General features: G+C 45.0%; 1 protein-coding gene and 1 non-coding gene across 2 annotated transcripts in view; one reads left to right on the top strand and one right to left on the bottom strand.

Moving 5' to 3' along the window:
• The window catches only part of LOC126425882 (atrial natriuretic peptide-converting enzyme-like), a 338,406-nt gene that overhangs the window by 236,871 nt on the left and 83,296 nt on the right, over positions 1–18,239 (top strand). The window lies entirely within an intron of this gene.
• Positions 5,628–5,702, bottom strand: Trnar-gcg (transfer RNA arginine (anticodon GCG)). The gene has a single exon. It is a non-coding gene; the product is annotated as a tRNA-Arg (tRNA).

Genomic DNA, 18,239 nt, shown 5'->3' with positions numbered 1-18,239 from the left:
GGCAGGATTCGAACCTGTTACCGTAGCAGCAGCGCGGTTCCGGACTGAAGCGCCTAGAACCGCTCGGCCACTGCGGCCGGCCATTGATGGGGTAATTAGGATCGATCTTTGCTTCAGTTTTCCGACCAGAATAAATAAAGTACACTAACCTAACCTTCCTCTCCCGCATCTGGACAGTTTCTGTGTGTTAGGGGGTGCACTTGGGCTATCCATCCAGGAGCACCAGGATTCGAGTCATGGAAAGGGTACTGCCAATTTTAATTTCCCGTCAATTCCAAGCACCTCTGGTGGTTTAATTGTGTTAGGAGGGTACACTTTGCCTTTCCGCCCAGGAGGATCAGGGTTCGAGTCCCAGAAAGGGTATTGCCAATTTTAATTTCCCGTCAATCCCGGTTGTGGGGTGGAGTGTCATCACAGCTCTGGGACAAAGAAATTCCCGCCAAAATTTGAAATTCCCGCCAATAGGGTACGTTGGTGGCACGGGAAGAGGGAGTAGGGGCTGGGCTACTCATGCACCTGAGAAAACACGTGCCGTCATCCGGGGGAGGTGTCGGCGTGGTCGGGGACGGTGGTGGGCGGGGGTGGGTGGAGGCGTAGGTGATTAATTGATCAATTTAATTAATTTGCATATCAATTCGATATCAAAAGTGTCCTTGTAACCCTAACTCCCTACTACTTACAAAAATATGATTTTCAATCCCATGGAAAATAACAATCATCATCTGAAGATATAGGCTTCAGTTTTAAGTTCCATTGTGGTAAACATTAGAAGTGTGCCGTAATTAAATTGTGAGCAAAAGTTTTCTTTCATTCTCCTGTAAAAGATACTTGCAAAGTATCGATTGGCAGTCTCAAACACGAAGTCTCCATCTGAAAACGGAAGAAAGTTTATTACTTAGTATCCCGCCAACGAGCTCAAGCTCACGTCAGAGAACAGTAGGGGAAGCAAACAGGCTATACTCATTTCAAAGGAACCATCTCGGCATTTCCCCTCGAGCGACGCAGTAAAACAGAAAAACATAAACTGACATCGCCGCACTGTGACTGGGACCACTGTCTGCTCAAAATCTTCATCAGAGTCTTAATTGTACTTCAGTAAAAAGAAAATGTTACACAGCTGTGGAATCGCCAACTTAGTATGATACCGACGGCTGCAGTTCAGTCGACTTTAGTATCCCACCACAGTTAACAGACAATAGAACCAAACCATTGCCAATGATGTCTTATTTATAAGATACTAAAAGTCGTAATAAGACATTTGCAGCACTGATAACACTTTTACCTACCGAGAACTATAAATAAATACATTTCTTAAATAGAGCTATGTATGTCTTTTTAGTATTAGAGAGCGGAAAATATGTTGACAAATGTTTTTAATGTGTACAAAGAAACGAAGTAGAAAACTAGCTGAAAATGAACTAAATTTGAAGTTCTTATTTGACATTGGTAAATACGGAGACAGGCATTGTATTATGTTATGCCATGTCTCCGCAATATCCTTTCTTCCAGGAGTGCTAGTTCTGCAAGCTTCGCAGGAGAGCTTCTGAGAAAGTTTGGAAAGCAGAAGACGAGGTACTGGCGGAAGTAAAGCTGTGAGGACGGGATGTGAGTCGTGCTTGGGTAGCTCAGGTGGTAGAGCACTTGCCCGCGAAAGGCAGAGGTCCCATGTTCGACTCACGGTCCACGACACAGTTTTAATCTGCCAGAAAGTTTCATATCAGGGCACACTCCGCTGCAGAGTGAAAATCTCATTCTGAAATGCATTATGTTAAAATGTGTGGATGAAAATCGTAAGTGAAGATCGCAAAAATTCCTTTATTGATGACCAATTTCTGCTCATTGATGAGCCATCTTCACACCAATAAACAAGGGCGATTCTTCTCAATAGATCATGACTATGGGTATTGTCTTGTGGCTGATACACACTTAATTAAATGATAATTTACATTGATCTAAAGCTGACTTGTCACTAACCTGAAACTAATTATCAATAAAGGTAGTTTTGTGATCTAGACTTAGGATTTTTATCCACACAAACTAAATTTGTGTTCAAAGGATGCCATCACGATGCAGTTTCACATTTAATGACTCGTAAACATCTCAAAAGGTACCAGGCAATGTTTTATTCAAAACTTTCTGCTGTAAAAACTTGAAAACATTATGTCACTATTTTCCTCCTCCTAGCAGCGCTCAAATTTTACAGTTCTTTAAAATACATTAGTAGATAAAAAACATACGAATACACATCACGCAGTTCAGTATTTCCTGCTTTACTTATTGCCACTTGTCGGTAGGTTCGTTTCGCCATGTCGAATTTTTAGTACCATCCACGTTACATTATACACATACCATAAGAATATAGTGTGTGTACAGTGAAATGTAGAAATTCAAGATCATGGACTTTCGGCTTAGTCACTTTCAGTTCCATTTTCATGCGAATAACAAGCAAGGGTTTCCATAAGCGGCGTTAACAAGTGTCATATTATTGCTCTATCAAGAAAGAGTTTTACATAAGATCAGATGTTAGTCAGCCCATAAAAGAGCACACTGGTCGTTTTATAGTGGTTTTGGCGGTGTAAAGCTGCTACCAAGCGGCAACGTGACCTCCTACTGCTGGCCTAAGTCATGGTAGTGGAGTGTTGTGTATGCGATAAAAGTCAACTTGCTGTACACCATGAGCTTCAGTAAGGTGGCCCGTCGTGGGGACTTGACTGAACAGGAGAAAAGAGCTATCGTGTTTCGATGAGCTCGTGACTACATCGTGAATGAAGTTGTCCCAGTTGTTTTTCAAGGCGGACTATTCAGCATGTCTAGAAGTAATGGTGTACTACTCACAGGGCTGTAACAGGTCGTAGCAACGGTAGTAGTACGTACAGGGGCAGGAGATTAGTCTCACCCCTTGTTAATAGCAAACGGTTTCATACCCAATAGGTATTGCTGTGTCCATGAATGCAAATCGATCTTATCCAGTTCCAAGGGAAGGGAACTGCATACAGTGAACATCTGGTCTTGGCAACCTCACAGAAGATCACCGCCCAGAGTGGCAAACAGAGCTTCACACCTTCACCTGGCCATACAGCATAGAAACTGGACATTAGATGAACGGTGGAGAGTAGTCCGTGTTACACAGTATTAGCGTCATGACTCCTCGGGACGATTTTTTTCTGTGTGATTGTCTACATTGTAGAAAAGATATAGTTCTTTCAGTGTCACCTGCGATTGAAGTTTCCCGCGACGACACGCTTGTATAAAATATTCTTGGTTTACTTGTAACACACACACACACACACACACACACACACACACATATATATATATATATAGGGTGTTACAAAAAGGTACGGCCAAACTTTCAGGAAACATTCCTCACACAGAAATAAAGAAAAGATGTTATGTGGACATGTGTCCGGAAACGCTTAATTTCCATGTTAGAGCTCATTTTAGTTTCGTCCACCTACGCTCAATGGAGCACGTTATCATGATTTCATACGGGATACTCTACCTGTACTGCTAGAACATGTGCCTTTACAAGTACGACACAACATGTGGTTCATGCGCGATGGAGCTCCTGCACATTTCAGTCGAAGTGTTCGTACGATTCTCAACAACAGATTCGGTGACCGACGGATTGGTAGAGGCGGACCAATTCCATGGCCTCCACGCTCTCCTGACCTCAACCCTCTTGACTTTCATTTATGGGGGCATTTGAAAGCTCTTGTCTACGCAACCCCGGTACCAAATGTAGAGACTCTTCGTTCTCGTATTGTGGACGGCTGTGATACAATACGCCATTCTCCAGGGCTGCATTAGCGCATCAGGGATTCCATGCGACGGAGGGTGGATGCATGTATCCTCGCTAACGCAGGACATTTTGAACATTTCCTGTAACAAAGTGTTTGAAGTAACGCTGGTACGTTCTGTTGTTGTGTTTTTCCATTCCATGATTAATGTGATTTGAAGAGAAGTAATAAAATGAGCTCCAACATGGAAAGTAAGCGTTTCCGGACACATGTCCATATAACATATTTTCTTTCTTTGTGTGTGAGGAATGTTTCCTGAAAGTTTCCAGGAGTATATATATATATATATATATATATATATATATATATATATATATATATATATACTCCTGGAAATGGAAAAAAGAACACATTGACACCGGTGTGTCAGACCCACCATACTTGCTCCGGACACTGCGAGAGGGCTGTACAAGCAATGATCACACGCACGGCACAGCGGACACACCAGGAACCGCGGTGTTGGCCGTCGAATGGCGCTAGCTGCGCAGCATTTGTGCACCGCCGCCGTCAGTGTCAGCCAGTTTGCCGTGGCATACGGAGCTCCATCGCAGTCTTTAACACTGGTAGCATGCCGCGACAGCGTGGACGTGAACCGTATGTGCAGTTGACGGACTTTGAGCGAGGGCGTATAGTGGGCATGCGGGAGGCCGGGTGGACGTACCGCCGAATTGCTCAACACGTGGGGCGTGAGGTCTTCACAGTACATCGATGTTGTCGCCAGTGGTCGGCGGAAGGTGCACGTGCCCGTCGACCTGGGACCGGACCGCAGCGACGCACGGATGCACGCCAAGACCGTAGGATCCTACGCAGTGCCGTAGGGGACCGCACCGCCACTTCCCAGCAAATTAGGGACACTGTTGCTCCTGGGGTATCGGCGAGGACCATTCGCAACCGTCTCCATGAAGCTGGGCTACGGTCCCGCACACCGTTAGGCCGTCTTCCGCTCACGCCCCAACATCGTGCAGCCCGCCTCCAGTGGTGTCGCGACAGGCGTGAATAGAGGGACGAATGGAGTCTTGTCGTCTTCAGCGATGAGAGTCGCTTCTGCCTTGGTGCCAATGATGGTCGTATGCGTGTTTGGCGCCGTGCAGGTGAGCGCCACAATCAGGACTGCATACGACCGAGGCACACAGGGCCAACACCCGGCATCATGGTGTGGGGAGCGATCTCCCACACTGGCCGTACACCACTGGTGATCGTCGAGGGGACACTGAATAGTGCACGGTACATCCAAACCGTCATCGAACCCATCGTTCTACCATTCCTAGACCGGCAAGGGAACTTGCTGTTCCAACAGGACAATGCACGTCCGCATGTATCCCGTGCCACCCAACGTGCTCTAGAAGGTGTAAGTCAACTACCCTGGCCAGCAAGATCTCCGGATCTGTCCCCCATTGAGCATGTTTGGGACTGGATGAAGCGTCGTCTCACGCGGTCTGCACGTCCAGCACGAACGCTGGTCCAACTGAGGCGCCAGGTGGAAATGGCATGGCAAGCCGTTCCACAGGACTACATCCAGCATCTCTACGATCGTCTCCATGGGAGAATAGCAGCCTGCATTGCTGCGAAAGGTGGATATACACTGTACTAGTGCCGACATTGTGCATGCTCTGTTGCCTGTGTCTATGTGCCTGTGGTTCTGTCAGTGTGATCATGTGATGTATCTGACCCCAGGAATGTGTCAATAAAGTTTCCCCTTCCTGGGACAATGAATTCACGGTGTTCTTATTTCAATTTCCAGGAGTATGTATTGGGGTTGCGTGTTCCATTGATCATCGCACAGTTCAAGTAAACCGAGAATCAAACTTCCTGGCAGATTAAAAATGTGTACCGGGCCGAGACTCGAACTCGGGACCTTTTCCTTTCGCGGGCAAATGCTCTACCAACTGAGCTACCCAAGTACGGCTCACTTCGCTGTAGAGTGAACATTTCATTCTAGAAACCGAGAATCGTTTAAACAACGTCACTGCCTCTATGTGTTTCCTCACTTGTCGGAAAGGAGGAGGAAAGAAAAATTCACGTTGCGTTCCGTCGACAACGAGGTCGCTACATACGTAAAGAACATTGATTACATTCATGAATCTCTTCGTACCTCCTGCATAATCATAATGGACATCATCCTATTTTTATGAACAATGGACACTGCAAAATATAGCCTGATAAAAGAGTTACAAGTACTGACCAACATCGTGCCCTATTTAGGGTAACGCACCTGAATCCGTTTGTCTGTCTGTCCATCTCATATATCTTTAAGATACCCTATCCTAAGCAATGAGTAGAGGTAACAGTTTCATATTTATGTCACATACTAAGTTCTATGGTCCACTGGCGATGTAAAAATGTAACCTTCTAAATCAATGCAATCAAAAAGTATTGCCATTTTTTGATACTCACAAACTCATTCATTAAAACTTAAAGGATAATTCTCGTTCACCTAGCATCATGAAATCCGGCAGAAAGAAGATTTTGCAGTACAAGTAAGGGAAAAAATCAGAAAATAGCTAATTTGTAATTAAATCACATAAAAATATTTTTCGCTGTTACAAACTTATATTGCAATCGCAATCTGTCAGTCTCAGAAACTAATGTAGGGATTTTGACCTTGTTCTCAGTAACAGGTAGAGTGATTCACGAAGACGGTTTGTGTGCATAGTTTACAATCATTGCGTGTTAATTGTCTCATTTACGATTAAGTCGCCTGCTGCGGTGAAAACGATGGCTTTGCCATCCTAGCGGCGGTACGCGTAAGGCCGCCCGACTACCCCACCACGCCATCGTTAGAATCGCAGGTCCTTTACGAACTGTTCATTTTTCATACAAATATACCTTGATGATCTATGCCAACGGCGCGTACAGAATCTGTAATGTTTCAAAGTAATACTGCTAGCTGATTCACGATTGCACTTCCATTGTTTGTGGTGATGATTTGATACCCCATCAAATACCCGCTGAAGTTTTCTGCAGAACATTCAACATTCGTGTAAAAGCAATAGCACTGTGGCTGGCTGTCTCCTCTGGACACTTCTGTCAAATATTACCGGTATTCGCTAACGGGATGAGAGAAGACGAAGCAACCCATCTGCAACCGCCAGATCATGATAATATAACTCCAAAATTAAAGAAATAAATGAAAAATTGCAATAGGGAATGAAAAATTATACAAAAGAATTCAAACTTAAAACAGTCTCGAACGTCTTGGAATTCTTGGAATCGATATCGTGCCACTGTCGATAGCGCTAACACGCAAAAATCATCGAGATTCTCAAGACGCCGGCCGGGGTGGCCGAGCGGTTCTAGGCGCTACAGTATGGAGCCGCGAGACCGCTACGGTCGTAGGTTCGAATCCTGCCTCGGGCATGGATGTGTGTGATGTCCTTAGGTTAGTGAGATTTAAGTAGTTCTAAGTTCTAGGGGACTGATGACCTCAGGAGTTAAGTCCCATAGTGCTCAGAGGAATTTGACCCATTCTCAAGACCCAGGATGCATGAGCCAGCTACATACATGTACACAAAAAGTTTTTAACGGAACCCTCGGAGCAAAAGTCCAACTCTAGATTCTCCGTTTTGTCCTTTTTTTGTCAGTTACAGAGAAATTTCATTCCTGGACCCATTTGTTTGATATACGTTGCATGCGTTTCTGTTGATGCCGTGTATATTCAAGCTCTTGGTTAGTTCAGCGAACAAAATTTCAAAAATTCGCCATTGTAGCTAATAGTGAACGTACTTGTGGAATGGCAGTTAACAAAGAACGCACGAATTCTGTGATGAGAAACAGAAACAGCTTGTTTGTTAGAATCATCCACCAAGAGCAAGCAGCAAGTCAGGAGGAGGAAAAATCCGCGACAACGGGTGTGCAGATGTTAGACTGGTGCTTGCGGATGGAGACAGAGAGCGAGATGAGGGATAGAATGTCGGTGGGGGGGGGGGGGGGGGAGGAGGGGAGAGACGTCTGTGGCGACTGGCAGTTCCGCAAGTAGCGCTAATGGCTGGCAGACAATTCGGCTTACGCTGCGCGGCGTCAAGACGTGTTTGCGGCTGCGGCGATCAGGTCGTAAGCGGCCGGTAAAGAGCTTAGCGCAGCCAGGCCGCGCTCACAATGCTAGCGCGCTAATTCTCGGCCAGCGCCTGCCGTTGCTGTGACCTCCGCCACAACCGGCCGGCTGCCCATCTCGCCTCGCTTCTCAGAAAACACAGCGACCCTTCACACTTCGTCGACTCTGGCGGGGATTTTTCCTCCCTTCTCAGAGCTACTCGCAGCCAACGTTACACTAGTTCTTTCGCCCGTTACACAGCTACTGCATTCTAAAACTGCTTCTGAGTATTTCAGTCAGGAAAGAGTGAACCACCGGAGAATAAGCTCCTGCCGGAGCGCAAAAGATGCGAATATCTTTCTGTTTTAAAATCCTCTGACTGAAAAGTTGGGTATCAGCTATCTCATTCTAACTTTCTCAGCACCTTTAAAAATATTTTGGCACGAAACCATATTCTTAACGTGCATCTCACAACTCACTCACATAAGCTTCCCTTGCTGTAACTCGCACACACCCTCTTGACCATCGCCTATGTCACTCATATCCATCCCATTCTCATTTATTCAGCCCGGTTCATCATCATTAACTCTTTGTGTTTCTCTACTGTCTCACAGTCTTGTGTCTCCTGTCTCACAGTCACACTCTCCTTCGTTTTATCCTACTACTACTATCTCCCTCACTCTGTCTCCCTCTTGCTCTCTCTTATTGTTACTATCTTATTCAATCACTCATTCATTCCTACTGCAAGTGTCTCTCTCACTGTCACTAACACTCTCTTCCTCATCGTCATTGTCACATACTCTGTCTGTCATTATCACTGGCTCTCAAAACTTCCACTTTTTCTTTATTCCCAACCCCACCACCATCCTCCCCGGCACTGTCTCCCTCACTGTTCTGGTAGCACTGTTCTGTCACTGCGAATTATGTGCAGCTGCCACTGGGTCCCTCTCCTGCTTTCTTACTGCCATTGTCTCTCTCTTTCTACACTACAACCACTGTCTACTATCTTCCAATATTTATTACTTTTCCGTCTCTTTCCCACCTCGGTACATCGAAAATTGATAAATATAGCAAGATAATTTTCAAAATTGTTCCCCATAGGGATCTTAGGAATAGACTGTAATAATTTTACCCATTTGCACAGCCCTCTTGGAATCCGAAGCTCAGTTTTACTATCCTAAAAGCCACGTGTTTCGGGTTTTCGCAGGAACTGCCCATGGATTAAACAGTGTCTTCACAAACCCCATAGGCGCACCAAAGATCACTTTCACTGCAAAAAGAACCAACCGATTTACTCCATTTGCCTAAGCTGGAGCCGGCCGAAGTGGCCGAGCGGTTCTAGGCGCTACAGTCTGGATCCGCGCGACCGATACGGTCGCAGGTTCAAATCCTGCCTCGGGCATGGATGTGTGTGATGTCCTTAGGTTAGTTAGGTTTAAGTAGTTCTAAGTTCTAGGGGACTTATGACCTCAGATGTTAAGTCCCATAGTACTCAGAGCCATTTGAACCATTTGAACCTAATCTGGAGGAATTGAGTAATTCCAAATTTTGACTCTGTTCCGTAGGATAGTTAAAGCAAAGCGATCCTTCCGTTTGGTATACACATGGTTCCTAGCCCAAATGCTATTCAAAACACTTGACCCTATCTCGTTATCACCAATAGAGCCCGAGGTATGAGCCCCTTAAAATGCGACTTTTATGCGCGGCGTTTTGGAACATATGCCTACCGATTGTAATCAGTATGTCTATTCGCGCAATTACGACCATCTGTTAACATCCAGAGGAACCGCCAGATTTAGTATGTATAGCAGCTGGTCTAGCTGGAAGTCATGGCCTTCTGTAGATACGTCGCCGCAGATATCTGGAGCCTTACAGCCAATACGACGAACGATGTAGCCCAATATAAATTTAACTGACATTTAGGTACTAGAAGACGTACGGAATTACTTTGATCGTATTTTCCAAACATTTAGAAATCGTTCTCTGAAAATCGGCTGTCTTCATACTGATAAAACACATTACATTCATTTCCGTGCGACAGTGTCATATCAACAGCTGATGTAGTATGCGAACAGCAGTCATTAGACAGTATAGAATATTTCAGTTTATTGGGTACATGTGTTGATGAAAACTTCAACTAGGAAGTATTGCGTGCAAAAAGCAAGCAATAAGAGTAATATGTGATGTTCAAATGGTTCAAATGGCTCTGAGCACTATGGGACTTAACATCTGAGGTCATCAGTCCCCTAGAACTTAGAACTACTTAAACCTAACTAACCTAAGGACATCACACGCATCCATGCCCGAGGCAGGATCGAACCTGCGACCATAGCGGTCGCGCGGTTCCAGACTGAAGCGCCTAGAATCGTTCGGCCACAGTGGTCGGCTGTGATGTTCACCTGCAGTCCTCTTGTAGGAATCTTTCGATGGAGTTATGCATTTTATTTGCATCTTTACAACAAACATATCCGGTAGTGAAATTCTTCATAAATAATCCACAACAGGTTGAGAAGACCAGCGTTATCTATGCCTACGTCAATAGCAGAAAAAATTTCCTTTATTATTCAGTATTAAAGCTGTCAGTGGCTGAGAAAGGGGCTGAACAGGCTTCAACAAAAATTTTAATCACCATCCCAGTATAAGAAAGTGATTACGTGCGACTGAACCTTCTCTGTGATAATTTATTTGTAACAAAATCAAGTAAGAATGCTTTCCACCTCCATTAATTGTGTCAGACGATATCACATTGTTCCAGCAGTAGACGCAGGGTGGCTTCCTTTTATTTTTATTGCTGGACACGCCTTCATCGACCCCACCTGAGAATATCAGTCACCCATATAAGGCTACCAGTCGCCCATTCAGCAGCATATCGGCATTGTAATGAGCGTATGGCATTGGTGGCCGGGAGACCCCTCGCGGGGCGGTTCGGCCGCCGCTTCACAAGTTCTTTAACGCCACTACGGCGAGTGAATGAGGATGAAATGATGATGAAAGACACGCAACACCCAGAGAAAATCCCTGACCCCGCCGGGAATCGAACCCGGGACCCGGTGCGCGGGAAGCGAGAACGCTACCGCAAGACCACGAGCCGCGGATTGAGATTGTGAAACAAATTATTAATTTGTGATGCGTCAGACGTTCTTGTGATACAGCAACGTCGGCATTAGTTCAGATACAATACGTATCTTGCGGAAACACAAACAGCAGGATTGGCTGAACTATTGCAGTGGACGACAGTCTTGTTGCTCCCTTGTTTATTTATACATTCCGTCGTTCAGGTACGTCATAGTTGTTAGCCGTCGCGCTATCGCAGTTGACGCTTCCCTTCAACACCTTTCGCATTTTCCACTGCTGTATTTCACAGTAACGCCATTAATCTTTTCGCGGCACACGTTTGTCAATGAGGTACATCGAAAGTTCAAACAGACAGAGGTTTCAGAAACACCCTTACCGCTCGGAATGAGAGCTGAGGATCGACATCGTTTGCAGCGCGGATAGACGAGTTCTTTCGCCCACAGGAGCGGTTGAAATCCAGTTACACAGCTGCAGTAGCACTGCACGCCGTGTGACTTATGTCACAAGTTATTTGAGGTAGACATGATTTCTAGGATGTGGTCATTATGCTGCGACTCGACAGTAGTATGCGCCTATGGTGATACAAGGAATCCATTAAATAAATAATTATTGGAATAAAAATAAAGTTTTAACATTACTCGTTTTTATATCAGAGTATAAAGAGGAAAATAATTTATCATAGCCCGGTAAGGATTCCTAACCCCATACACATAGCTCTCGAAATTTGTGATTGTCAGTTTTTAATCGCTATGAAAATAACTGTAAGATTTGTAACGAAAGACATGGTCTGCATGCAATAGATAACAGGACGTGAACTATTCATGTAGCAATTATGTATTACAAGTGTTCCACGTTCTTCGTTATAAATTTTACAAATATTTTCATAAGTACCGAGAATTCACAATCAGAAGGTTTCAGAACTATCTGTATGGGTTTAGGTATTTGTATGGACCCAGGAGAAATTATTTTATATTTTCTAGATTGGTATAAAAAGTATTACGTTAAAAAGTTTTTTTTCAATCAATTTGAAACATTTTGATGAGATTAAAGCAGATATATGTGGTAAATTTTAGGTTTATTTCAGATTCTCTTCATCTGACAGCGATAAGAAAGGGAAGAGGGCATAAGGTACGCTTACACATGCTGGTAATGGAAGCAGACACCTTCCAATTCCCCACAATTCCCCGTGTCTTAAATGGTTTTGCTGCAGACAATAATGCAGGAAAATGGGCTTTCCTTAAAGTATGATCTGTTGCTGTCTGGAGAAGAACAGTTATCATCATTCAGTGTTACTCGAGGGCAAAGCGTCCAGGGGAACAGAAAATCTCATTTGCTGCCGGCATTTGGTGGAGGGAGAGCAGAATGCTTTCCTTTGATGTGAACTGTATCAAGCTCTGACTAAAAAGCACTTTCAGTGTATTCGGGAAATACCAACCCTTGAGCTTAGAAGGTGCCCCTGTGGTATGGTAAATTGGGAATTACCTGTGGTTAATTTCTGTACTGGAATGACAAAACCACCATGCTGATACGATTTAAATCTGTACCCAATGGGCTATCTGAACGTTTATTAACGCTTTGTGGCCCTAACAGTGAACCCGAAGTTTGTGGTAAAATAATAAACAACACAAAATATCCTACAAACAGAAACAACATTATTAAATGAACAAGAAATCTTCTCTATTGGAATGAGGAAGATTATTCTTTGAAACTATTTATTTATTGGAAACGAAAAGTTTGCAGATAATGGCGTTCTAAAATAATGCTACAGAAACACACACCCCCAATAAAACACATATAAATCATAGTTATGTCAACAATTATTGTCGGTTGGCAAAGTCGGCATGAAGGAGTGGAATTATCTATGCAACATCTCCCTCTGTTTGTATGAACAGTAATACCGTCTGACTGATTCTGTCGTGCGTGACAGTGACTGAATTACTAAACGACAAAAACCAGCAAATTCGCAACCAGGCCGCCCGCCCTCAGACTCGAACTTTGGACTCTGCCATGACCTAAACCGGGTGAACTCTGTAACGCTTACACCACACCGTACCTGAGCGAAGTTTCTGTAGATCGGTACCTCCCACATGAACTCCCGAAAACACTTCACGTGGAGAACCTTAAAAAATAAAAGAAAACAGCAACTACCAATTGCACATGACAGGATTTTCCCACGACAGTCACGTAACCAAAATTCCGCACACTGTCTCCCTCCAGGAGATGGCCAGAAGTCCTTCCCCCGAAGGACTAGCTTACGACCAAAAGCTGCTCATGCCCTAGGTGCCTTTCTGACGTCATCACCTAATTTCCAGTCATAACAACCATAATAGTTATTTTCATCATGTGTGGCACCTGTCGGGCACCAGCAGCTCTGAGCAGAAACATTTTACAACGCTAGCAATTAAGAATCATTGAAAAAGGTCTTCGGTCATCCAGCCTGAAAATACTGCAGATTATGAAAAAGTTATTTGTTCCAACAGGGCAAAATTTCGAGGGGCCATCATGCGAGAGGGCCTAAAAGCTATAGAAAGTATTCCAGCTAGCATTAGGACAACTGTGCCGTCATGTGTCAACAACAGGACACTACTGGTCGCTTCGCTGTTGCTGCTAGTCATCTCAGGCCTTTTGCAAGCCTCGCCCTGTGAGTAAATTTGCTCATTCACAGGTCGACTAGTCGTCCAACCTCCCCCTCCCCCCTCTCTCCCACCTCCCCAGCTGAGCTTCTCTGCACCGACACGTTCGCCTTTGTGGTGTACTGTTTTATAATGGTTAGGTCGAGGGTCTGGGTGGGTCAGCTGCACCGGCGCACCGCTATGTGTTAGAAGCAGCCTGTACCTGCCACTGCACATTTCATTGCTTTCCTTCTGTCTTGGCATGGTGAAAACTACCACGCGACAGGGCGCAGCAGGTAGGGTCCGTCACGCAGTTACAGTGTGCCCATATACCGTCAGGCTGGTATTACACTATCAAATTTCTTTGTCAAAGATTTGATCAAAGATGTGATGAAATATTCCGTCAAATATATTTGACAAAGATCTTTGATGTAGCGCTAGAAGGGGTATTACACTGTCATCATATTTTTCGTCAAATTTCAAGATGGAAGACAACAACAACTTGTTACTAACCGCAGCAGTTGCATATACCACAATTGCACTGTATGCACATGCGGATGAGAAGCGGGGGAAAGAAAGGAAACATACGTGGGTGAAGCTCTGGGTTTTACGACCACACGATAAAAGCATTCAACAAAACTTGTTACTTGAGCTTATAGTGGGGGACGTCAAGTCGTACATCAATTATTTAAGAATGGATGAGCATACATTTCTGTATGTGCTCAGTGAAGTGTATCCTCATATCACAAAGCACAATATTCATTTAAGAACTGCTACATCTGCAGAAGACAGGCTCACTGTAACACTCCGATTCCTTGCTACAGGAGAGGGATAGGTTAGGTCAGTTTAGGTTAGGTTAGGTCAGGTCAGGTCTCCAATCTTCTTAATCTATTTTTGTATTCAGAGTGCCTCACGTTGTTAAGCGCCTCATCAGCTTCACACATCTCTATTAATTTTGTAGTTGTCGGCACACACCAATTATATTTACCGGCAATGTTTATAAAAACACTACAGACGACAGAATGCTCCATGTGGTAACATGTCACATTGCAGTGTGCAGAAGACAAGCAGCTTCTTTGATCAAATCTACAACCAGGCCCTAGATTTGATCAAATATTAGACGACATTTGACAAAGTTCCCTGTTACACCATCAAATATCTTTGACAAAGATTTTTGACAAAAACATTTGACAAAGAAATTGGATAGTGTAATACCGGCCTCAGACGGGTTGACGACCCACTCAGCGAAGAATGAGAGGAGTGGGGGGGGGGGGGGGGGGGAGGACTCATTGGCCTGTGAATGGACAGCTTAGAAGCAGCCACTAGCCCCCGCTCACGTCTCTGCTTACGCCTTCCCAGAATTCCAACCCATCCAGGCGGCCCTGCGGCAACACTCAGAGCACCGTATCTATCCCTACATACCGATAGCATAAACAGTTCACAAACTCTTAGTTAACAACCCATCACCTCTAGTTACCCAATGGAACAAGGTGCCGAGGCATTCATTACGCACTCACTCTTAACCCATTTCACTAAACGTCATAACATTAATAAAAGTAATAGTGAGGACTTGCCGTCTTTGAAGCTGCCGATTGGACAAATACATAGAGGAACGATAGGTTAGATAGTTAGCCCTGCTCGACCTTTCTACGAGTATCGCGTGCCGGGCGCAAGACGAGCAGGGAACACCACACCGCCACTTGGCGGCCGCGCTGCGGTGGCCGCCGGGCCGGGCGCCGGCGCCGGCCATTGTGCGCGCGCCTCGGCCGTGCGTGCGCCCTCGCCTGCTAAGCCCCATTACGCAGACAAACCGCGCCGGGGCTCTTTAAGAAATTGCTGCGGGTCGCACGCGCCGTGTCCGCGCCCGCGGGCGCGCCCTTGACATTTAGCACCACTCGATCCGCGCCGGCTCGCCACCCCGACGCCTCTGCCGCTGTCAACAAGCCCCGCCGTACGACTAGCGAGCCGCACGTGCCGCCGGCTTGTGAAAGCCGCTGCGCGCCGATCTCCCGGTTGGTGCAGTAAACAACCGCTGCTCGACAAAGGGTAACCGCGTCTGTGGGACGGAAGGGAGACAGCAGTTCTCACCGATATTTTTCTTCTCCTTTTCAGATGTTTATTCACCTCCAACGAGCTATAAGGAACTCGGAACTGATAAAACGCTTATGGCTAGTTGCTTATTGCAGGATGTTTTCATTGTAATGGGAGCTTAACAATTAATTTTTTGCAAAGACAAACCTGTTATAAAAGAAAAGAACAAAAATTTTTCGAAATTCTTACTATACAGGGTGATTCTTAGTAACGTACAGAAACCTCCGAAGCAACGTCTGTAAAAAGTTTACAACGCACACGGGGCAGCAAATGTTGGGAAATACCTCAAAAGTGAGGAAAAAAAATAATGTTGAACATGTGATGTCACCAGATGACGCAAGTGCAGCGGTTGAGCCTATCGGTCTTTCGCACCCGATTATCCCAACCAAATTCAAATATTTAGGTCGATGAAACTTCCTGGCAGATTAAAACTGTGTGCCCGACCGAGACTCGAACTCGGGACCTTTGCCTTTCGCGGGCAAGTGCTCTACCAACTGAGCTACCGAAGCACGACTCAGGCCCGGTACTAACAGCTGTACCTCTGCCAGTATCTCGTCTCCTACCTTCCAAACTTTACAGAAGCTCTCAGTCGGGCACACAGTTTTAATCTGCCAGGAAGTTTCATATCAGCGCACACTCCGCTGCAGAGTGAAAATCTCATTCTGGAAACATCCCCCAGGCTGTGGCTAAGCCATGTCTCCGCAATATCCTTTCTTTCAGGAGTGCTAGTTCTGCAAGGTTCGCCGGAGAGCTTCTGTAAAGTTTGGAAGGTAGGAGACGAGGTACTGGCAGAAGTAAAGCTGTGAGTACCGGGCGTGAGTCGTGCTTCGGTAGCTCAGTTGGTAGAGCACTTGCCCGCGAAAGGCAAAGGTCCCGAGTTCGAGTCTCGGTCGGGCACACAGTTTTAATCTGCTAGGAAGTTTCATATCAGCGCACACTCCGCTGCAGAGTGAAAATCTCATTCTGGATTTAGGTCGATGTTCAAAAAATGGTTCAAATGGCTCTGAGCACTATGGGACTTAACTGCTGAGGTCATCAGTCCCCTAGAACTTAGAACTACTTAACCTAACTAACCTAAGGACATCACACACATCCATGCCCGAGGCAGGATTCGAACCTGCAACCGTAGCGGTCGCGCGGTTCCAAACTGTAGCTCCTAGACCCGCTCGGCCACTCCGGCCGGCTACGTCGATGTGGCTCCGGGCCTACGTCGGTCAAGGTTCGAGTTTTGAGCCTGGCCGTCAATATATTTCTCATTGCGTTGCACACTTAGGTTGTACATTAAGGTAAGATTTATTACTTTAAGCAGGCCGGAGTGGCCGAGCGGTTCTAGGTGCTACAGTCTGGGACCGCGTGACCGCTACAGTCGCAGGTTCGAATCCTGCCTCGGGCATGGATGTGTGAGATGTCCTTAAGTTAGTTAGGTTTAAGTAGTTCTAATTTCTAGGGGTCTGATGACCTGAGATGTTAAGTCCCATAGTGCTCAGAGCCATTTGAACCATTTTTTATTACTTTATTTACACGCTTCGCGGTCTCCGCTGGTTTATTGCACGGTACAGTATAATAAAAACTTGCAGTATTGGTTCAGAGGTAAATGAGTATACTTGTAAACTTATGACTTGCGTTGTTGCCAGTAAATGACCTACGTTTTCTTTACTAAATAATAACTGCACACAAAAAAGAAGGGATAAAATGGGAAAAAACACAAAATAAGAATAGCTTTTGCTTGTATACAGTGAGAACAATAATTTTGTAACTTCTATGCTTACAGTAACACTTACATAAGGTGTTCGAAATTTGTACCCTTTGCATCGCTCAATCATCCCTTCACGCCCAAGCCCAACCGCTGCACGTACGACGAGGACGTCACCTGGTGACGTCATGTATTCAACAATACTCATCCATTTTTGAAGTGTTCCCGACACTTGCCGCCGCATGTGTGTTATATTAATTTACTTGTCTCGTGTTATATTAATTTACTTGTCTCGGCGTCATCTACGTGGCTTCGGGGATTTTCAAACGATGATAGGTATCACCCCGTATATACCTTCTGTGCGCCGTTCATAAGAATTTGAAGGCTAAACACATCACTGATACCGCACTGATTCATAACCACGATAAATTGTTTCGGTTTCTTATAAATAGCGTTGTGCGAAACCAACACTAAAAATCGTAAACCATGACTTTTTTAAATTACGTCGTGTTACTCGTAACATTTTTGTATTCACAATCAAAGGAAGACTATCTCTTGGATTCACTTCATTTTTGCGTAAACAGGACTTACGTACTAATGGCTCTTTGTCAACCTGCTGTTAGTCTTTGATGTTCTGTTCATGGTTGGATAGTGAAATACCTAATCCCAACTCACTGTTATGGTGAAATGGTGATTTCCTCCAATCCCATTTCTACTGCTCCTCAGCAATTTCTTCTGTCTTTGGTACGCTTTAATCTGTATTGCATGCAAATGCCAGTGTTCGTTCTGATCAGCAGATCCTGTAACTCTTCTCCACTTTTACAGGAGGTAACAATGTCATTAGTAAATCTTATCATTGGTATCATTTCACCCTCAATTTTAATGCCAATTGTGAAACTTCATCTTATTTCCTTCGGTGCTTCTTTGATTTAGACGTT

The sequence above is a fragment of the Schistocerca serialis genome, chromosome 1 (genome assembly GCF_023864345.2).
Source record: "Schistocerca serialis cubense isolate TAMUIC-IGC-003099 chromosome 1, iqSchSeri2.2, whole genome shotgun sequence".
Classification (NCBI taxonomy): domain Eukaryota; kingdom Metazoa; phylum Arthropoda; class Insecta; order Orthoptera; family Acrididae; genus Schistocerca; species Schistocerca serialis.
This window is presented reverse-complemented; position numbering and strand designations above follow the sequence as displayed.